This window comes from Thunnus albacares, chromosome 11 (assembly GCF_914725855.1).
Source record: "Thunnus albacares chromosome 11, fThuAlb1.1, whole genome shotgun sequence".
In the NCBI taxonomy this organism is placed as follows: Eukaryota; Metazoa; Chordata; class Actinopteri; order Scombriformes; family Scombridae; genus Thunnus; species Thunnus albacares.
In genome coordinates this window covers 7,046,845-7,070,784 of record NC_058116.1, presented here as the reverse complement: position 1 = coordinate 7,070,784, position 23,940 = coordinate 7,046,845, and the positions used below count along the sequence as shown (strand labels likewise).

The window sequence follows — 23,940 nt, the reverse complement described above, 5'->3', positions numbered from 1 at the left end:
TGGTGTTAAGAGGCCTCTTCATGATTGTTATTCAGACACAACTGCAAGCATAAATGGAGGCACACACACACACACACACACACACACACACACACACACACACACACACACAGGTTTACAGTTGCTGCAGTGGAGTCGGTCGCACTGCAGAACTGTCAGGAAGAATCACAGCACTCTGCTTTTCTGCTTTGACACACACACACACACACAGAGATTGAGCACTGTCTCATACACTCAACACAAGGTCACTAAGCTACTACTGGGTTAAACTACTGCTGAAGAGCAGAAGAGCAAAAAAAGAGTTAGACTGGCAAGGCTGAATGCATCTCGATGTGTATCCTATATCCACTGCACACATTGGCGCAAAAGGCACAGAAAGACCCAACAGTTTGCTCTTGGATGATCATATCATATTCAGAATCATTCAAATAAGCCTTAGTCTACATCACTGTGTAATTAGATTCAGAAAAAACACTCCTCCACACCTGACAAAAACATAAAATCGGGCCATATTTAGTATCTATTCTATGTTAACCACCAGTTAAGTGAGCTAGTTGAAGGGCCAAGTTTAACCTAGCCGCCTTGGACTGTCTGTGTTAGCTTGTTAGCTAGCCAGCTAAGATTCAAATCTGAACTGTTAAGTGCCACTAAGTTCTGGTAACAAGAAGATTTTGACTGTTAAAGTGAATGGGAAAATTTTCTCAAAGTTGAATATTTTCCACTAAAAGCTTGACTCTGAGTTGTAACTTTCACTTAATATAGAATAGAGCTGCAATGATTAATCGATTAGTTGCTAACTATTAAATTAATTGGCAACTATTTTGATAATCTATTAATCATTTTGAATCATTTTTTAGAAAAGAAATTTTTCAAAATTCTGAATCCAGCTTCTCAAATGTGAATATATTCTAGTTTCTTGCCTCTTCTGTGATGGTAAACTAAATATCTTTAGGTTGTGAACTATTGTAGACAAAACAAGATATTTGAGGATGCCACCTTGGGCCTTGGGATACAGGGTTTGACATTTTTCACCATTTTTTTACATTTTATAGATCAAACGACTTGACTTTATTATCGATTAATCAAATAAACATTAGTTGCAGCCATAATATGGAACATCTTGGTGATGATGAAGGAATAGATTGTCATTTTGTGATATACACCTTGTCTTGTATAGAGTTAGATGAGAAGATTGATACCACTCTCAAGTCTATAAGGTACTGTAAGAAGCAACAGCCAGCACCCAGTTAGTTTAGCTTAGCTTAGCTTAGTGTAAAGGCTGGAAACAGGCAGAAATGGCTGACCTCATTCTGTCCAAAGGTAACAAAATCTGCCAACCAGCACTGTTTTCACAGAAAGGAGTTACAAATCAGATCAATACTTCCCTTATTCTGGGAAAACAAAAATCCCATCTTATATCTGCATGAAGGTAGTTGATAGAAACATGATTCACATTTTATTCTGCAGAAATGTGAAAAATTCACTTAAAATTGGCCCAAAAAGTTTGGACACAATACAACTGACGATAACTGATACTAAATAATACATTTTTCTCAATCATACTAGCCAAAAAATAATCAGTATAATATGGTAGTGTTAGTATTTTGCTCCATCAATCGGGCCCTCTGAGTATCTATACTTTGTTTAAACTCCCACTACACTGCTGACATTTAACACCCCCATCAAAAAACCTCCAAAAACAGACCAATTTTAGCTCCCAGTACATGACAGTGGTTTGAGAGTAGAATTTTCCTTCAAGGCACACGCAGTGACACCCAAACCAAATGTCTCGCATTATGAAAAAAGCAAAACTTTCCACTTCAGTCTGTCCACGATTGAATTGGTTCCTGCCAGAAACAACATCTGTGGTAGGTACGAGAACCTTTCAACATGAAAAAGAAACAGGAAAAGAGTGAACCAATAATGACAGAAAATGCATTTAGTGTGTTTTGTGGGTGTATGTGTGTATTTTATTTACTATTTATGTGTGGTGTTGTACACCCTATGTCTACTTTTTGGCCCTTTGGAGGGAACACATATACTGCAGTTTTCAGTAAGTAACTCTCTAAGCTCTGCAAATAGCACAAGATGAGGAGAAATAGACGAGTAATTACTCTTCACTACTGAAAAACCTGCTCAGACACACATATCCACACTTATATAGAGTTATGGAGATAATCATAGAGCAGAATGAGTGACTGAATCTGACTCAGCAAAAAAACATCAGACCAGCTCCAGTTCTAACAAGTCCTCAGTTAAGACGGTCCCAGGCCCAGCTCACCCTAAGGACTTTCGACCTACCCTAACACTTGAACTTTAGAAGAGATTACCAACCTGTTGCAGCATGAATTTGGATTTATCCATATATCAGAGTCAATGCATACCTCACCAGACGTGCCAATATATCTGCTGATGGGCCAGCTATTGAAAGTATATCACAGCTTGCTTCACACAGGATTACAGTACATCCCATTAGGCAGATGCTTTTTGACTTCAATTTGTTTCCCTACATACAGGTATATACACTGGGAGCATTTACAGATCAGTGTCTGGTGCACAAACACATGACATGTGGATAGGAGGAGCTGTGGACTGCGCCATCAACATTAAGATTAATGGCCAACCAACTATGTACAGTTACAGTCACCTAGTCTGGTTTCAGACCTCTGAATTGCGGCTCACATCTCTGATTTTGGAGCTGAGGAAAGGGGACATTATTTTCCTGTTCAACATCCAGAAAAATGCCACAATTGTGGATGAAATTAACAGAGCTATATAGGTTGACGACTTATAGAAATAACTTGGCATTTGTCTTCAATGGATATGACAAACATCAGCTGCTCCTAGCAAACACGACTGGCTGTGTTGGCTGAACATGATCTTGACAGGACGGATACATCAGTCACTACTGATTAGTTGGGGCAAAACAATCAACACAGCTTTAGTTTGAATCATAAAGTAAAAAAGAAATAGACATTCAAATTCTGATCATTACACAAATTATAATTCTTGCATACAACTTCCAATATCCATCAGTTGAACTGTCAAAGAGACAGCAAAATCCAGAGAAAAATATTACTACATAAGCATGGTCCTTGTCCTTCCCCAGGCTTTTGAGTTATTTTAGCACCTCCTAGTGGTGGTTTTGTTACAACAGGAAATAACCCGTTTATAAAGAAAGTAGTTCTCATGTGACCTGAAAGCAGCCATTTCTCCTCAACCAGACATGCATCTTATTTTTTAAGCTTGTGAAAGCATCATCTGAAAGCTTCTGTGTTATTTAACCTCATATTGTAATTGTATTTGGTGATATTTGCGAGGAGGATGCTTTTGTGAACTTTGTAAGATATATGCTGTAATTGCTGAGATGTAACACGTGCTTGCCATTTCTGACATTTTGGCTTATTTAAAATTCATGTAGTATGTAGCAGTAAGCCATAGCTACCTTGTCATTGCACCAGCTCCAACACTATTTAAATTGCTTATGTATTTTGTTGTGTTCTTCTGCAGTTTCACTTTTGATTCATGATTCAAAAGGCAAAACTAAGATGATCCCTGACTCTTATGCATTTATTGGACGGAGTTTGGCTTGCTGTTAAAATGAGTTGCAATATAATGAGAACAGTAAAGTCCTACTCAACTATGTTGCTAGAAATATCTGGATATAGAGTCACATCATAAACCCTATCCGATTGGCCAGTTTACCACAGGAAGAAACACACACTAAGCTGCCAAAAAGGGAGGAAATGTTAAATACATCTGTTTTTAACGGAGTCGGAGAGTTTTGGGCAGATTTGTTCCTTGCTGAAAGACACCTACACAGTAATTTCTGAGGTAGGCGAGCATATTCCTCCTTCACTTTCCATCTCCACATTTTTCCAAACCATTTAGAGGATTTGAGTTGGCAACTTCCCATTCAAGAGTCAACCACATTGAACTCTTACGTAGATACTGTGTAGTGAATATTCCAAAATAAAAAAGTTTATTTTGCACAGTAATTCTCAGTGGGCTCTAGTTCAGATACTGCCATGAGTGGTGTGAGTTTGAACTCTGACCTATGTCACAGCTGATCCTGTCGTGTAGCTTGGCGGTACACAAGAGCCTCACAGTATTAATCTTCATCTTCACTGTTTTGATTCCCACTGAGACAAAGTCGGCAGACAAAAAGAAGGCTCACATACTTTCCAGCTCCACTAGAGAGCCGTCTGGACGTGGGAGGTAGCTGTGGTTTGGTATGGACCCGGGTCACGTGTGAGTGCGTGTGTTTTCACAGAAAAACAGTAGCTGTTCCAGGCGCGCTCCAAGTCATTATATTAACACACATGTCAAGCTACACACACACACTCAGGTTAAATGCCTGTACTTTTCTCACTTAGTGTGAGCAATGGAAAGCAGACAGGCTTACAGTCTTTTCAAGTCAATCGACTCACACACACTATAATAACATCATCTCCATCACATATCGCTGACACACAACAGAGGCTGTGTAGCAGAGCTTAAGGTATAATTACTGTGACTTGTTTTACTGCTTTGTACTACAATGTGAAGCTAACATGCTAACAGCTAACTTACCCCTTTCCATTTGTAATTGTGCTACTAGTGGATTATATGTTTAGCTGTGTCCACAGGCCTTTTTCAATCCGTGTCCATGTGTGTACTTGTGAAACGCCATCAGTCACGGCTCAAGTAGCCACTTCAGAATCTCCATTTAGGTAAGTGTGGTCCAAATGACTTGCTCTGCCTGTTTTACCAAGGATACTTGTGTGAACTTGGGGTGTAGCATAATGCATTTAGCATCAATCAGTGGTGATGATGGAGAATTTCAGCCAGGCTCATAACTCTTAGAATTTTTGTGCAACAACTGTTATTGTGTCACTTAAAGTTTTTCAGGCGAAAACGTAACCAGTTATATTTCAAATATGTGCTCAGTGTTTTTATATGTATGTATATGTATATGTAAATTTAGTATAGCACTCCTATAACACTGATGTGTAAAATTGGTGGAGTAACCCCTTTAACATCAGCATCGTCAATATGAGCATCATGGCTGTAGACTCTCACGCTTTTAATGGAGTGTCTGAATTCTGTGTGCAAATTTATCCACTATATACAGTTGTATGCAAAGGTTTGGGCACCCCTTGTCAAACAACATATTTTGGTGAATTTTTTAATTGAAAATATGTAAACACAGCCTCTCAAGGATATAAAAAAATATTTTCAGCAAACATTAATGCACAGTTACTTTTATGTCATAAAGTGAACAGAAATAAAAAAAATAAATAAAAACATTGTTGTGGCATGTGCAAAAGTTTGGGCACCCTAAGAGTTCCAAAGTATCAGATTCTTTCTACAAGATCTCAGAACTTAATCAGCTCATTAGGCCCGAGGCATGTCAACAATTGTCATTAGGAAATGTCAGCTGGTGCCAATTTCAAAGCTTTACAAATTGTCTGACTCTTAAAACCTTGTGTGGACACTCGGCAACCTTCCTCTAAGCAGCTGTGTAAGACTCTGAAAATGAAAGTTATTGATGCCCGTGATGCAGGGGAAGGCTACAAGGAGGTGGCAAAGCACTGTCAGCTTGCAGTTTCCACAGTGTGAAATGTAATTAAGAGATGGCAGTTTAGGGGAACTGTGGAGGTCAAGATGATCTGGAAGACCAAAAGCACTGCCCTTTCAAATCAAAACCCCCACTTGACTTCAAAAACTAGCAGACGCAGGAGTGGTGGTGCACCATTCTACTGTGCAGCGATGCTTACACAAACAAGACCTTCAAAGAAGTGTCAGTAGAAGAAAACCTTACCTGCGTCCTCATCATAAAATCCAACTTCCGTAGTAGCAGAGCATCTACAGAAGCCTGATGTTTTTTGGAAACAAGCGCTGTGGACTGATGAAGTTAAACTAGAATTCCTTGGCAGCAATCAGCAAAGGTATGTTTAGAGAAAAAAAGGAGCAGCATTTCATGAAAAGAACATCTTGCCAACTATTAAGCATGGGGGTGGATCTATCAAGCTTTGGGGTTGTTTTGCAGCCAGTGGCAACAGGAAACATTGCACAAGTGGAGGGAAGAATGGATTCCACTAAATACCAGCAAATTCTGGAAGCAAACATCACACTGTCTGTAAAAAAGCTGAAGCTGAAATAGGGATGGAGGGTATAAATGGTATAGAAAGTACACCCCTATGAATTTGGCCGACAGAATGAATTTTGAACACACTGTGCTGACTGGTAGAGCCCTCACAGATCCAAAGTGGCAATGATGTAACTACACCAGTGGGAGGCAGCAATGCACTAAACCGTACTTAATCTGCTGGAAAGAAGATTCACCGTAGGATTCGTCGTTGGAGAATGCGTCCTCCGCGAACGTTAAGTGAATTGTCGAGCAGCGGTGGGAAGAAAAAAGCTGGCTCTGCAAATCAGACATCATTTTCTCAGGCATTTTCCAAAGGCTGTCCTTACCAGGAAAAAAGTCAGCGATGGCGCGACATAACAAATGCTGTCACTGTGTACATGAGTAAGGACATGGTTCCTTTTCAAACAGTTGACAGAAAGGCCTTTAAGATAGTGTTATAATTAGTGTGATAGAGACTATGTGTGTTAAATGTAAATGAATGTTTATAGTGTCCGGTGATTGTTCTGTGTGTACCTGCCTGCGAACCACAGATGGAAATTAGCTAAGAGGTAAATCTGACCCTGGCTGAACTTTGCCTACCTCCTCACCGCTTCATTACTGCAATGCCAACCAGATGGGGGTCTTGACAGAAAATGATCCAGATGGCGATTGAACAGCAGAAGGCCATATCTCAGGTCCTTAAAGTTGATAAGAAAACCCAGCACCTGGCACCAACATGGCAAGAGATGGATATTTTGGAATCAGTGAGCAAGACCCTCAACCCCCTGATTGATTTCACAGATGCACTGTCAGGGGAAGAATACATCAGTATGTCATACCTCAAACCTGTGATCCATCTTCTCAATAACACTGTTGACAGACCTGACAAAAGGACATGAAGAGGGCCATCCTCCAGTATTTAAATGAGAAATAGTCTGACCCTGCAACAGAAGACCTGCTAGACATGGCCTCTCTCCTAGATCCACGTTTCAAAGCAGTTACATAGGAAAAAATACATCAAAACCAAAGCTGCAGCAGAGATTCAGTCACTGCTAGAAAGGCAGGCAACTTCCACAGAGAAGCTACAGAAGGAGGAGCTGCAGAAAAAGCTGCAGAAACAGTGGCACCAAAGAAAGCAAAGCAAAGTCTGGGTAGCTCTTTCAAAAAGACTAATGTTCAACAACCTGGCCCAGTTACCCTCTCCAACAGAGATGCAACTGAAGTTGAGCTCAAGAGCTACCTGCAGGCACTGGAGGTTGATGGTGAGGCAGATCCACTGGAGTGGTCGAGGCTTCACCAAGCAAGGTGGCAAGCTTGACCAGGAAGTACATTTGTATTCCTGCCACTGGTGCCCCTTCAGAGAGGGCATTCAGCACTGCTAGCAACACTGGGACCTGCCACAGATCCGCTCTGAAGCGAGAGACAGTTGACAGATTTGTTTTCCTGGCTGATAACCTGTAGTAGCTGCTATAAGCAATGAGGCTGGGTAAGTAAACCAGCACAAACAGGAATGTTGACAGTTAGTATATTGCAGAACTAGAAGCTGTTTGCCAGGAAGAATGGAAGAAAATCCCAAATAAGAGAACTGAAAGACTTTTAGCTGGCTGCAAAAAGCATTTGCAAGCTGAGATATTTGCCAGAGGGATAGTTACTAAGTACTGACTATGTAGGGTGCCCAAACTTTTGCACATGGTACAATTTATGACATAAAAAGTAACTATGCATTAATGTTTGCTGAAAATATTGTGTTTTATATTACATGTCTTAGAGAGACTGTGTTTACATCTTTTCAATTAAAAAAAAATATCACCAAAATATGTTGTTTGTCAAGGGGTGCCCAAACTTTTGCATACAACTGTAGTACCCTCAAATTCTACAGTTTAAGGAAAAAAGTAATGTTCATGACATGTACACTACTTTCTGCTAAGAATCTCGAACTCTCAACTTGCTGCTTACTATTTAGTAAACTATTGAGTGTCTATTATATAGAGAGGGGATGATTTCAGATACAGCTCTTGTTTCTCTGTGCGTACGTATTTTTACTTGAGTTACGTCAATGACAAGGCTATTTCCATTGCCTTCTGATGGACAATAAATTTGAATTTTATGTAAAGAGTTGGAGTGCTTCTCCACCACTCCTACGTCAAGAGTGTTCATGGAAAGTATGAACTTTAAAAACAAGGGAAACAGAGTCAGCCTCGACGCAACACAGTCAAAATGAAAGTCCTGATTTCCAGCTGCACAGCCTGCTCCTGGATCTCCATAAGGGCTGAGAGACATAGACACAGGAAGACAAAGAGAGAGAGGGTAGGAGAGAGAAAGTGGCTTGGCGAGAGTGATGCTGCTCAGAGGAAAAACACGAAGGGGAAAAATAAAAGAATTAAAAAAAAAAAAAAAAAAAAAAAAAACAGAAGAAGAAATGAGATTGAATTTTCCAAGAACGAGGTCTGTGCAGTAACACAGCAACAGCAGCCAGAATGACTCTACATCTGTCTGGAATTAGAGTGAGAGACAGACTGCTGATTTTGGTTGAAAACTGTATTTGAACTTAAGTGTTTTGTTCATGCTGGAGATGAAGGGAGGCCGTATGAAAGCCTGTCCAAAGCTTCCTGCCACAGCAGATAAACGCTAACATTCCTCTCTCTGAAGTATTGTTCAACACACTAAAGGACAGCATAAAAATAAAGGTAAAGCCATAATGTTGCTATATTTAGAAACTACATTTTCTCAATGCAACTGTCAAAAATATTGCTTTTATAATTGGAGTTCTGCAGATAGTGAATATTAAAAGGGGGAAAATTTGATCAGGCTTACTACTGTGGCTAGGTATTCAGTCTCAATACTTTACTGGTACCGACCAAAATGTGCCCATGGCACAGAGTATCAAAAAACTGTCAAGTACCAAATGTTATCAGTGTGCAAAACACATGCATATCTTTCTTGTCTAGGTCTGGGAGTCCAAAAAAATGTTTTCAGGTTATTTCTTCTACCCTGTAGAAAGCTCCCCTCATTTTTTTTCATGACATTTTCAAGCCCAAATTGTTCATAAGGCACAGGGGTAATCTCAGTGAAAATCTCTTGTCAGATTCATATATTTTACAATTTTGCCTATTTTGCCTATTTCAGACTATTTAATTTAGAGAAATAGAGAAAGGGAAAATGTAATTGTTAGAAACTGTATTTTCACACAATTTTCTGACATTTTATACACCAACATTATTAAATTAAAATAAAAATATGAAAACATAATCAGCAGATTAACTAATGATGAACATAATTATTAGTTGCAGCCGAAAACCTTTGGCAAATGTCTTATTTTGTTAAATGACAAAGGGGTTTGGTATCAGTACCAAAACTTATGTGTTATATCTGCACTAATATAAAAGATTTCAAATGATAACAATAGTTTGTTCTAGGGCTGGTTAACATGTGGTATCACAATGTGTAGCCACAGCAATGGGAATCAACAGAAACTAAAACACAACACAGCTGTTGGAGCTTGTCTACAAAAATGTTCTGCATCTTTTTGATGAACTTGCTTTGAGTCTACATTTTTGCTGCCTGTGTTAAAAGAGTACTGCAATAATTTAGCAATGCACTCCTATAACACTGTCGTCGACACTGACTCACAATGGACAGTTTGAAAAAAAAGGGATCAAAATTGATACAGCACAAATGTTGTCTTTGTTTCCACACAGTCTTCTTCCATGTCAATACCTACCGCCTACTAGAGCCCAACCAATATATCTGTCAGCCAATGTTATCAACCGATATTGGCCTATCACAGATATATCGGTATCATAGTTATTTATCATTTTTAGATTCCCAGTGAAGTTAACTGTTTCAGTGCACTGATGTCATTTTATACAATAAAGTTTATTGTTAAACTGTAAAATATCATGCCTCCGTTACATATCTTTGTGTTTGATAACCACATTTGAGAGATCATTGCAAAAAATGTATGTTTATGTATATTTTCTGTATATATCAGATTATTGGCCAATACATCGATATCAGAATTTTTTTTACTCCCTAATATCGGTATCACATCAGCCCCAAAAGTCCAGTATCAGTTGGGCCTTACCACCTACATTACCTACAATGCAATTCGACTGCTGACAGTTCGATCTTAGAGCGCTGTCTGCTATGCTAGTAACGGCTAATGTAGCCTCAATCTGCTAACTGCAAGCGGAGATGAGGAGAAGTCTACAGAGGTCTGCTTCCTAACTCCAGATTTTCTTTCATTTTCAGACTTGTCAAGTGACATCACCTGAGGCCATTTATCAGATTTCACATTCCCTCTGGAGCCACAAAAGGTTTTAAACAACTTTTTTTCCAAATATGCAGTAATACTCCGACAAACAGACTTTGAAAATTGGTGGAGTTTTGGTTTGTTTTCCAAGACTTGTTGTTTGACCACGTCACAAGGACTATGAGAGGAATGTCCATCACACCAACACCAGCCTTCCAAATGACATCCCTGACCTCTGAACCCTGAGGAATTTGTATGGGGTTTCCCTGATACACATACCACAGAAATAGTACCACAGAACCAGCAAAATCCCATTTCTACTGTTTTGGTAAGATGAAAGTCTTGAAAATGCACCTAACACAATTTTCTAAATGAACACACCATCAGAGTCCATTTCACTGTTAGTGCTCACTGTTTGTCCTCTGTGTTTTTTTATGTTCTTATAAAAGGGACAGTGTACAGCTTTAACATAAATGTCACCATTTGATGCACTGTACCAGAATATTGCTTCAAGCTAATTCGCATCTGTAGTCCCTTGGCAGGTCAGAGCAAAGAAAAAGCACGCACACACACACACACACACACACACACACACACACACACACACACACACACACACACTACACAAAATACTATAATATCACAAATGTATGCTTGTCAAATAAAAGCTCAGTAAATTGTATTTCTCCACCATCCTAAAGTGACGGAAATGCATTGTTTGTACTTGTTCAGAGTTTGTTTGTATGAGGACTCAAGAGGTCTGTTTCACCAGCCTGCCCCCAACATGTGATGCAATAAGACATATGGGAAAGGATCATAGCATGCATAATTATCTTGGCTGCGTCCAGAGAGAGACAGTTTCTGTCTTAAATTCACTAAGTTGTACTTTATGGTTTTAACCATTTTTAAACATGTTTCTTAAAGTTTAAATTTGGATCCAGTACCACGATGAGATATTTAAAATCAGTGACTATGAATATCAGCGTTAGAAGGTTGTACCATGTTTACATTTAGACTCAGACATGATTGATCAAGCCAATGTGCAACCGTTTGCTTGGCAGCTGCTAATTCAGCTGTTTTGGCATTTGTGTATACAACAGTGTCATCTGCTTAAATCTTCAGTTCTACATCATGACACTGTTGAGGGAGATCATTAATATACAGGCTAAATAATAGGGGACCTAACACTGACCCTTGTGGAACACCCATCGTACACTTCATGTTACTGGACATTGCGTCACAAACTTTAACACATTGCATCCTGTTAGATAAATATGAAGACACCCATGCCAGTGCTCTAGATGAGAAGTTAAATTTAGAGAGTTTCGATATTAAAACATCATGATTGACTGCATCAAATGGTTTACGCAGATCTAAAAATACAGCACCAACTACTCCTCCTTTGTCGAGCCTTGATTTAATTTGCTCTACAAAGTGCAAGGTAGCAGTTCCGGTGGAATGATTTGCTCTAAAGCCAAACTGCATACCAAGTAAATTGCTTGTATTAAGAAATGTTGTCAGTTGTTCAGTTCAATGACAACTTTCTCAGCAACCTTTGATGGTTGAACCTTTGATGATATGGTTACTGGCTTCAAGGTGGTCTCCAGATTTAAAAATAGGTATGACAATGGCACATTTCCAGTCATCAGGGAAGAAACTGTGCTTAAAAGACAAGTTAACCAAATGTGTTATGGGGGAGTTGTGTGACAATTGTGTGATTTAACAAACATGGTGTCAGCTTTTTAAGTTGCTGATGATTTTGTTTACTTGTGACTCATTGGTCTCATTGGTCTCTAACAGCTTGTTTGGTTTATAGAACAGTTAACTAAGGGGAGGCACTGTTACCTCATCTGGATACTCCATTAATACAATGTTTGTCTGTATGTGTGTGTGGGAAGGAGAAACTCACGCAGGCTGAGTCATTGTATTCAGCACGCGCACACACACAGATTCAACATCAACATTAATATGAGATATAAAGAGGAAACAAGATACATGAGACTCTTAATGCCAAAACTTGCAAGACACACACACACACACACACAGCTGGTATATCAGTCAGTTCAGTCTATAAAGAGAGCACAGGCAGCTTGTGTGTTTGAAATAATATCGTGTGACCTTAAAATGTCCTTAAATGGCTTCAAACAATTTTAATCAGTGAGTCAGTGAGCTAACACTCACTGCTTTCTCTCCTTGTTCTGTTGTGTACTTTTACTTTTTAAAATCAATTCACCTTCCACTTGAATCATCGATTTTAATCATTGTAAATGTTTGTTTGAATTCAGTTTCCTGGCATTGGATTTTGACTTTGTTAAAAAATTAGATGCCAAGGAAAAACAAAAGGTTTTCTTTAAAATTTAATCCAATATCTAATCCCAACTGGATTGAAACTATACCATTTCATTAGTATAGGCAGTCGTGTTATTGCCACATATTGACAAGCCTTTCGTCCATCTCAGCTGTCCAATGCACCCGTACAACAGCTTGTTGTTGTTTCTTTCCATTCATTCACTTTCATCTCCTTCTAGACTTGTCTCTCTCATTGGCTATTGTGGGTTCCGCTCGCAAAGCAGTGACATAATCATCCAGATTTTAAATCCTAAATATCAAACATGTTTGAAATTATCGGGGTGGCCCTGATGAGTCTGTGAGCAGTTCTGGAGATTTAAGATTGGATCTGTAAACCCCTCACATTACCAGATAATCTGGGCCGAACATTAGTACCAACCAAGGTCCCAGACCAGATTTCTCCTCCAATTGTCAGGAGGGGTGAATCGGGGATAAATCGGCCCAAAACTCGTATACTGTAGTCTGAGCCTGTCTTAAGTGTACTTGGTAATAAACTGTCAACGGAGTGCATCTGAACAGCAGTCTCTACTGGTGACAACTCATTTGTGGAAGGAGTTTAAATTGTGAGAAGGAGGAAGGCAACATACTGTCACAGTCACCATGACAGATATTACCAATGAATATCAAATTAATGGCAGCCACTGAAAATGGAAATTCTTAATAGAGGAGGAATTTTGAGAACCATCACTTTAGAGCTACAACGATTAGTCGAACCACAGAAAATTAATCACCAACTATTTTAATAGCCCATCGCTTTGAGTCATTTTTTATGACAAAATGTCAAAATTCTTTTTTTCCAACTACTTAAATGTGAACATTTCCTAATTTCTTTAGTCCTCTATGACAGTAAATAGAACATCTTTGTGGACTGTTGGTCGGGACAAAACAAGACATCTGATGTTGCATGTAGGGCTTGAGGAAACAGTGACATTTTTCACCATTTTTTGACATTTTATAGACCAAACAACTGGAGATTGAGAAAATATCTGACAGATGAATCGATTAACAAAATAATAGTTTGTTGCAGCCATACACCACTAATTGAATCTAGACAAGTATGCAGTGTTTAGGTTAGCCAGTAACCTGACTGAACCTCCAGGTTCAAATTAGCCATACTTGCCAGCCCACATTAGGCGAGTTAGCCAAGAAGCCTTGCATTTTATCTACTTGGCAACCCTTATCGCATTGCAATAAGCAAATAGGCACTCTACACCACTGCCAACCAGACAAACTGTCCATCACACACACACACACACACACACACACACATCTCCAATTTCTTGCTCCAGTCCTAATGCAGTTTAATGTGTGAGTGTCTCTGCAGGGTTAGCACTGACACAGCAAAACAGACTGCACTATAGACTACTACACAGTAGTGCTGCATTACACTATACACTACACTACAGCGTAACAGACTGTACTATATGTTAGTAGTATTCATGTACATGTGAAATGATGTTTCAAATGTGGTAAGTGCACATTTAGGCACATGTTTTCAGTAACGGGTGTGATAAATTTTACATGTGCTTTTTCGTAGTGGTGGTTGCTTCTTAGATTAAAATGATGGATTCACAACTGCCAGATGTCTCAAAATGTCTGAGCTTTCTTGAACACACCAACCAGGAAAAGTGTCAAAACACTCCTTAATCACAACTGCCTTACCATGCTAAAATAGTGTTACTTTCAGAACAAAATAAAAATGACTAAATAAGAAATCAAGGCCTGGAGTGGAGTGTCCCTAGCAGATGTACTCTGTTGTTCCTTCACACCCTCTCTGCCTGTCTTACCCCTGGGACGAGGAGGAATTTCCTGAGAAAAGGAGGGATGACTTTTCCATACACTTGGCAAGAGGGAGACACACAGAAATACAGACAGAGAGGAAGAAGAAAACAAAAAAACATCAGATGGTGACCTGGTTTGACCTCTCGTAGCCACCAGTGAGAATATACTGACAAACTGCACCAGAGCAGCTGATACAGATGTAACCAGTGCATTGATATTTACAAGATGACTGCAGTTTCTGCCAGAGGAAGCACACAAGTCCCACATCGTCTCTTTACACTTGAAGGCCTGCCTCGTGACTAGAAATGCAGATGTACAATTCCCACAACAGACATCTAATAGACATTGCAAAGTTGCAGTTTGACTGACATGCGTCAACTCAAGTATTATATTATTGCCGGTTAGTAGAAAAGAGTACAAACAGATTTCTCTTTTACCTTGCTGAAGAAACCTTATATTATAATAATCTGTATACGACACATACTGTATACAGTAATTATGTATTACTGAAATAGGAAGCAGCACATGAATATCAACAGAAGATTTAATGAAAATCAATAAGTTTTGACAAGTAGTTTTTGAGATAAATGGTTTTAAACCAAAGTGTGTCAATGTGAAATTCAGACCTGACGGTGGCACTACAGAAAGGGCACGCAAAATCATCAGGTATTATCGTGAGAGGAAGAAGAGGAGGAAGAAGAATCAGTCCGTTCAGTTTTTACAATATCTTGCTCAGAAGAACTGACACCGCACTGTTCAATCACAATATTATCAAAAGTTGGGATATATGCTTAATTAGCATCTGAGAAAATGAATGTCATATTGCATCATGAGGTCCCTGCTGATTCACCTCAGTATTGGTGAAAGCCAAATGGCAATGGTGCTCAAATCATAACTCAAACACAATCAACAGAAAACCCAAACTGCTTGGTTGCCATTTGATGGATCCCTGCAGTACAGTGCGGAAAACACAGCAGCAATTAACGCAATAAGTGAAAGATAGTGAATAAGGACACAAGGATCCTGCGGGTGTGAGGCTGACTGGCTTGCCAGACACAGTCAGAGCAGCCTTTAGTTGAAGTAGGGCAGTGGGGATTTTTATACTCCAGTTAACCCTCAACACTACTGGGAGATACGGAGTTCTGCCCCACTTTGCCACATGCGAGTGTGTTATAGAGGTGGAATGTCTCAGTCTGTCAGAATGATTACACTTAAGCTCTGATGGGCTCGATTATAGATTACAATGCCGACAGAATCCTCCATCACTAGTCACTGAGAGTAAATTTGATTCAGAGTATTGGAAACTGTCGGGTGCTGAAAGCTCAAAGCATCAAATCTCAGCTTGCTTACTTATGCATTGATCAGATAGTTCCTGATTTAAATTTTAAAAAATGCCCATGATTATTATATATTATCAAACCATGTTTATATTTCTGAAAGTAAGATATCAAAAAAGTATCAGCTTTGTATTGGATATCAAAAGTAAAGTAATTAGCAGTAGTGTAGAAAAAACAAATACCGAGCGCTAGAGAGGGTTAGGAGGCATTCAGCCACAGAAATCCCCGCATCAAAAACAGCCTCTTTATTCATTTCAACTCTTGCAGAAAAAGTTGATCCTAGCTCAACTCTTCCAAGCTCATCTGGCAACAAAATGCATTAGCCAATCAAATACGTGCAAGGGCACAATCCAGGTAGAATACCCTCTGTGTCCCTTGTAGAATTGTGCCAGAGATGGAGACAAAGGAAAAAATGACAATGATCATTTTCAAGGTTGGAAAGTCCTGACTCAAAGCAATACAAACTGCTGCCCATGTCTTCACAGCAGACTTCTCACCAGTACAATACAACCAGTGCTGCACTGCTTTAAATAGGTGAAATCCTATGTTGATCTAGGGCTGGGCAATATGGACAAAATCAAATATCACAATATTTTTGACCAAATACGTCGTTATCGATATTGCAACAATACTGTAGGAATGACTATTGGTGCTTTCACAAAATATTTACATAGTGAGATTTTTGATATATAATCACCAGTAATGTGGATATAATGACTAAGTGGGTAAAAGCAAATAATAGAACAGCTAGAACAGTCTGGTAAGTTCAGAAAATGACATCACTTTACTGTAATGCAGCCTTTAAAACCAGGAAAAGACAACACTTATACCAGATCACAATATTACAATATCCAAAATCTAAGACGATATCAAGTTCCATATCACAATATCAATAAAATATCAATATATTGCCCAGCCCTACGCTGACCTATCAATTCCTTCATCAGAGGTATCTGCGGTGATGAACACCGTGATGCAGAATCATGAATCTACCACTGGGGTTAGTGTTGGTTAGTTCAATCTGCAATCTTGGCTCACGTTTTTTAAGAATTGGACTTGGTAGACAGAGAAAAAATAAATAAATACTTTACTGGATGGAACTTTACTCTCCAAACTAATACCTAAACATTATTGCTCAACATCTTTGATCTTGACATGAACATTTTCATCTTAAATGCTAAACTTAACCATCTCAAGACTTCCATCTAAACATTAATAATCATATCATTAAGCCTAAACCCAAATGTTTGGAGTGGCAGGCTGATCACAATACCCCTACACAAAACCCTGTCAGGTTGCTGAGACAGTGAGACAGGTTTACCTGCATGAAGTCAGAGACAGTGAGACTGTCTACAGCAGAAAGTCAAGCTGGTGAGACAGATTGAGCAGAAGGAAGACAGACAGACAGACAGATGGCAGGCCTGCATGTCTGATGATGCTGAATTTAAGATGACTTCAATGAGACTTGGGGTTAACCCTGTCCAGCTTGCCTATTAAAGAGAATACCAATAAAAACGACACCACATAAAATTATCTTTTTCGAGCATATACATTAATTGTAATAAACTAAAAATGCATGAAGTCAGTAGTATGGCAGCTGCAGGGGAACACGCCCATAGCTGTGTAATGCTATATGAATGCCACGCCTTGCTTGTGTCAGCTCTGCACGCCTGGCCTCCGAGCTGCAGCGCTGAACCTAAATATTCCGGCTGGAGAGGCGCTGTCAGCCGGCTGCTGCTCCCCGGCGAACCTGCGCATCCAGGCCGGGAGTGTGTGTTCTGCAGGCCCTGCGGCGATTAATAATACAGCACCGAATAACACACATGCACAACGAATAACGGCGCTCACCGGGAGAAATCAGCCCTGTGCGCACATGCAGCCACCACTGAAATGCATTTAACCCGCTTAAGTGAATGAAAGCCTTTTTTTTTCTGTGCAGCTGGTCGTTTTCTGAGTCACCCCCCCACCCCTTCTCCTTTCTCTGCATACACATGCAGGCACTAACGGGCTTAATTGGCTTTTATTCCAGCGGATGTTAATTAAAGGATCTGCTCTCCGTTCGCCACACAATAAATGTCTCGGTTTGAACAGTGAGGAGTATAAATCCAAAAAGCAAACAGCGAGGAAAAAACAGAAAACACTGAATGTGCTGGGATAGAGATGCGTTTAGGTGAGGGGGGATCGGGCTACTTACCGTGCAGATGCAGGGAGATTTCTGGGAGAAAAGCCGCAGCCAGCAGCGGGAGACAGCGGACAAACCTCCCGGTGTGACGGTCAACGCTTCGTCGGGATTTCTGCCGGTTTAGTCCCGGTTTTTACCGACTCCCCTTTCCCAGATATCCCAGATTTCCCTGATTTCCCCTACTGCCACACTGAATCCCAAAGCTGCTGTCACTGCTGTCAAGTTAAAGGCGAGCAAAATGGACTACTTCCGGGCGTGAGTTTCACAATAAAATCTCCCACAGAGCCGTGTGAAATTATCAGCTGACACAAAACGAAAAAGAAATCAAACAAACTAACCTTTATTGACCCATTATTATTCAGAAAGTTTTCAAATAAAACCTACTAATTAGATTAACTTTTCAAAATGAAGCCTTAAATTTTTCAAATATTGTCCATAAATAAAATTTCACTCATTTAAAGGTGCATTGTGTAGAATTTAGTGGTGTCTAGCGTAACAGATTTGGCAGTATGTTTTACTGCCAATAGTGTATAATCACCTGAAAATAAGAATCATTGTGTTTTCGTTACCTTAGAATGAGCCCTTTATATCCACATAGGGAGTGGGTCCTCTTCCATGGAGCCCGCCATGTTTCTACAGTAGCCCAGAATGGACAAATCAAACACTGGCTCTAGAGAGAGCCTTTCATGTTTTTTGCAAGTTTCACGGCCACTGTAGCTTATTCTACATGCTTGGAAGGGGAGGGTGAGGGGAAGGGTATTCATTTGGGTGCAATCTGCAACCTCAGATGCCCCTAAATCTCACACACTGATCCTTTAATCCTAAACATATTTATCTTTCTCATTACATTAAATGTGATTTCTGCTTCTTTGCACACACCCTATACCACATATCCAGCCTTTTCAGACTTTTCTTCATTTGTTGCAATGAAACACGCATTCAAATTGTCATTCATATTCTTTATTGATTTTATTTACGTTGCTTTTATAGAGTGCTTTTGTCCAAAGCACTATGTGATGTGCAGCGAGCTACCATGCAAGGCACTGGGGAACCATCAGGACCAACTGGGGTTTGGTGTCTTGTTCAAGGACACTTAAACATGTGCACAGGAGGAGCTGGGGATCAAACTGCCATTAGTGGACAATGATCTGCTGGTCTATCCTGTACTATGTCTAGATATGTTGTTAACATTTCCAGATGAGCAGTGCTCAGAGCCAGGTGAAATAATAACCTGTAGTATCAAAATGATTAATATGGTTTCATTATTATTTTAAAATAATAATAATTAAAAAATACGATCAAGAAATAAAGAAAATGCATTTTTGATATTTTATTGTGAAAGTAAAATTACATCACTTCCGGCATTCCATAGTCTGGCTTGATGTATCCTTAGCTCTTTACCGGATCCCAAAAAACTCCGCGGGAGCGCGTATCCATGCCCTGCGCGTTCCCGGTGCCTTGTTTCCTGTCGTGCCCAACCCAGAAATCAGCCTTAACCAATCAGTCCTGATGAAGTCATTCTATTCTATTCTATTCTATTCTATTCTATTCTATTCTATTCTATTCCGTTCTGTTCCGTTCTATTCTGTTCTGTTCTGTTCTGTTCTGTTCTGTTCTGTTCTATTCTATCTATCTATCTATCTATCTATCTATCTATCTAGATATAGATATAAATATAGATATAGATAGATATATAGACAGACAGACAGATTAAATTAAACCTGAATAAATGAGAGGAAAAACATAACAAAATGCAGATGCTTCAACACAGGTGCACTATATGGTACAATTAAGCAACTGACATCCAATCATGCTCTGTGGCATGTATAAAAATGCTGAGGTCCAGTTGATTCTGAGGATGTCAAGAGGAAAATATCTAAGTGACTTTGAAAGAGGGTTCATTGTTGGTGTACAGATGGCAGAAGCTTCAGTCACAGACTACTCAAGAAGCTGGTGTTTCATCAGGAACAGTGACTAAAGTGACATCTGCATCTAGATCTATGGGAAAGACATCAGTAAATACAGTCAGAAATTGTGGTCAAGATGCCCGTGCATTAGTGCAATATGTAAGCAAAAACAGGAGAGCAACTCTTCTTGACCCCTACAGTGAGGGGATCCAGTGGCTCTGTTATGTTGTGGGGGGCATTTTGCTGGCATGGTTTGGATCCGCTTGTCTCCTTAGAGGGAAGGGTCACTGTTAATCAATACAAAGTTGTTGTGAGTCATCACCTTTATATTATGATGAAACATTTCTATCCTGATGGGAGTGGTCTCTTTCAAGATGACACACACACACACACACACACACACACACACACACACACACACACACACACACACACACACACACACACACACACACATACACACACACACACACACTTAAGTCAGTACCTTGTCCAGTCTTTAAAATGCTTTTTATACCAAAGTCTGACCTCTAGTGGTCTGAGTCTGGTACGACAGACAACTGAAGGGTGAGGTTGTCAAATAGGTTGTTGAATCACAGCTGTACAAAAGTGTGTGCATACAACACAGTCACATGTCTGTTTTATGTAGTTACGTAGCTTTTTCAAGCTACATTGACTATCTGGCACATCACTTCAGTGGCACATTTATACTGTTAATGGTTATTAGTTAAATAGTTATTATTTTTAAATAAAATGAATCCATGAATTAATTAACTGTAATAATGATGTAATTTTTAAGTAGGATTTTAAGGGGATAATTAATGGATTCTTTAAAGGATTGTAACATATGGATTATCCGCAGTTCAAGGGTTTTTAAGGGGTAAACCTTTACCCCATTAAAATCGACTAAACATGATTTTTTTTTTTTTTTTTTGCAGTTTAATGTCCTCCTTGTAATACTTGATAAACTTAAGATAAGCTTAGCTTTCACATTTTCAAATGAAGAGATCTCTATAACATACACCAATACCACAACACCTTCCCCCACTGCACCTGGGAAGCAGTCCTAGTTGAACCTAACTGATAGGTCAAAGGTGGGAAGCTGGTGAGGGATCATCTTGCTCTAACAAATCCTGCTGGTTGTACAGGAAGCTTGTGTGGAGGAGGGTGGAATCTGGGGGTGGATATGAACTTCTCATTTCCTCCATGAGACGCTGGTGGGTGAAAAGAATCGACTGGTAACTCTATGCTGATATTGTGTATTGTGGACGTACATGGCTGCCCACACCCTCCCAGAGTCAACAGTAACATTCTGAGTGCCAAGGACATAGTGCACAGGGAATACAGCCATTGGAGAAAAAGGAAAACACACAGAAAAAACACAAGCTGCACAACACAGCTGCAAAGGCAGATAATAAAAACAAAGGAATCAGGGCTGGCAAAGGGTATTATTTGATCCCCTCTCCATCCATGCTGCTATGGCTAACAGTAACAGTAAATCCTAGGAGAAAATTAGGCACTGCAGGCCAGACCCACAATAAGAAAACATTGTTAGTGTATTGAGGGTATCCTACAGCAGAACAATCAGGCAGACAGCAAAGAGGAAGGAAGAGGAGGTGATATGAGCTGCAGCTGTAAACCACAAAGTAATTCTCCACTTGTGTATATGTGTTACAGTGGATGACAGTAATAATCATTGTTGCCGAAACCTCATAGATTGTGTTATCCTTTTAACAGCAAACATTGTATGCATATATGTGAAATTTAAAACCTCAACCACAGTTTTAAATCAGTACAAAGAGACTCCACGTCAATCAAATGCTTGACGTCATTTTTCCATCATTACAAAACTGAATGTTGCAAGAGTGTGATAAACCACAGAAGCACAAGCAGACAGAGACAGAGGCAGACAGATGGTTTTCTGTAGGTGCAGAAAGCAGACATCCTTTGTTAGCTTACAATAGAAAGTTGGTGGAAAAATGAATAAAAATAAAAAACTTACATAAAAAAAAAATATCTGCATTACATACCGTATCTCAGTGCCTTGACAACCTTTCCAGTCCACAGCCCAGATTGCTATCTGAGCCCGTCACGACACAGGCAGTTGTTTGTGCTAAGCAGTCCATCAGGTGATTTTGTTCAGAGATAGAGTACTAGGTAAACACTCGTAAACTCACTCTACATGCCTTTTTACACAGAGTTTACAACCTCTCTATGACCCCAAATCTACATATACATCAGAGTAACTCATATAAAAGTGATGGAAATCATAAGAAAATGCATAAAGTCTCCAGTCAAAAATGTGTTTTTTCTTCTTGTTCCTTCAGCTGGATGTTTGAGATTCACTGTGCAGAATGATGTATGTGCAGAATTTGACACTAGGGGCTGTTGTTACATTCATCTGCTAAAGGAGAAAAGTTTTTCTCTGCTCACCGTAAATATGAGTTTTAGGTGTGTACCTGCAAGCATGATTTGTAACATCACAATTAGTTTGGAGCCAACTGTGGTCCAGTATGCAACTTTCACAAGTGTGATGTGGAAATTTGAAGCCTCCATTATACATACACTGAGAATGGACTTTTAGTGAAGTTGGAGACACCTTGTTTCCAGCAGTAAAAATTTTTGAAATTAAAAATATTTGTATATTCATAGATTCAATAATATTTAATGAGGGAGAAGGAGTAGATGTCATTTTAAGGATTTTATTGACATATTTGAACTTTTTTTGGTGGAAAAACTGTATCAGAGGCAAACTAGTATTCAAAGTAGAGTATTTTATATACATCACACATAGCATAAAACAACACTAATCATTATGTCACAGGGCGCCACCTCACATGAACAAAAGCTCAATTTCTCTTTGGTAGCAGTAAACACAACACATGCGCCTGCAGATAACTGATATATCCTCAGCTTGCATAGACATTTAGGGCTGTTAAACAGTAATAGATGCCATGTGTACAGAAGACACCGGAATAACAATTGTAAAATTACAATTTGGAGAATCAGAGTATTAACACAAGTAAACATGAATGAAGAATATGTATACTTGAAGGTGTAAAGCAACTTTCAGGTGCCGCCAAAGCTGGTAGGACCTGAGCCACTTGACTTCCTGTTAAATCACAAGTCTTTATAGTTTTTTCACTCTTTATCATGAAGACACAGAAAGAGGGCAGACCACACATACACACAGGAGGCAAAACCCAAAGACACCACACACAGAGGGGGAGAGGAGACACACAGTCTGTTTCTCACGATCACAGAGAGCCTCTCCCTTAGTAGACAGACACTCACGCAGCAACTCTCACTTCTGGAATGAACTTTTAGTCACTGTGAAAGGACTGCTGGACTCAGTCTGTGCGTTCTAAGTGCATTTTACACTTTTCCCCCTTATCCAGATAACGCATCCAGATACCTCTACATCATCAGTGGGATTTTTTTTTTTTCCTGAAAAACCCGATGCACACAATCAGACATATGCGGTGCACAGAAAATCCACCAGGGTGCAAAAGACATGCAACAGAGGACCTTCTTACTTACTTAATATTTTGTAACTTGTTTTATGATAAAATTGTGTTGAAATTGTGTGTATCAAATTAGATATAGCAGGTATATAAGATAATTTATCTGTAAATCTGTCAATTGTCATTTTATTGCATTTCATGCATTAGGCATACCATAAAGCAACATACACTCTTTTGATTATTTAACGAAACTAATAAAAGACTTAAATGACATAATTAGATATATTTAGAGTATAAATTGAGATACTTATAGCCTATATTGTATTTTTTATATATGCAACTTGATGATCGATGACTAGTTGGATGTTGCCATGGCTCACTTGCTGATAACTGTCTTTTGCTCATTGATATTCACTAAAAACTGACCAATCCAGAGATGACATACACATTCACAATACATAGATAATTTGTTTTTGGTGTCTATTTTTAGATGGCAAAAAGACACAGTGTTGAGGATGTCCTGAAGATGATTATGGATGGTGATACAAGTGAGAT

At 39.3% G+C, this 23,940-nt stretch overlaps 1 protein-coding gene and 1 long non-coding RNA gene across 5 annotated transcripts in view; both read right to left on the bottom strand.

Moving 5' to 3' along the window:
• raph1a (Ras association (RalGDS/AF-6) and pleckstrin homology domains 1a) overlaps positions 1-18,237 on the bottom strand; it is a 69,333-nt gene extending 51,096 nt beyond the window's left edge. For 3 of the 4 annotated variants that reach the window (XM_044365455.1, XM_044365459.1, XM_044365456.1), the window contains exon 1: positions 18,027-18,237. The gene's annotated coding sequence lies outside the window, so the exon portion shown is untranslated. Of the gene's footprint in view, positions 1-6,712; positions 6,838-18,026 lie in introns of all 4 variants that reach the window. The other variant, XM_044365458.1, reaches the window with a different exon arrangement.
• A 721-nt stretch (positions 18,238-18,958) lies between these two features.
• On the bottom strand, positions 18,959-19,502 carry LOC122991870. Its single transcript, XR_006405929.1, has 2 exons — positions 19,366-19,502; positions 18,959-19,129 (listed from the first exon to the last, which is right to left on the bottom strand). It is a non-coding gene; the product is annotated as an uncharacterized LOC122991870 (long non-coding RNA).
• Positions 19,503-23,940: the final 4,438 nt, after the last annotated feature.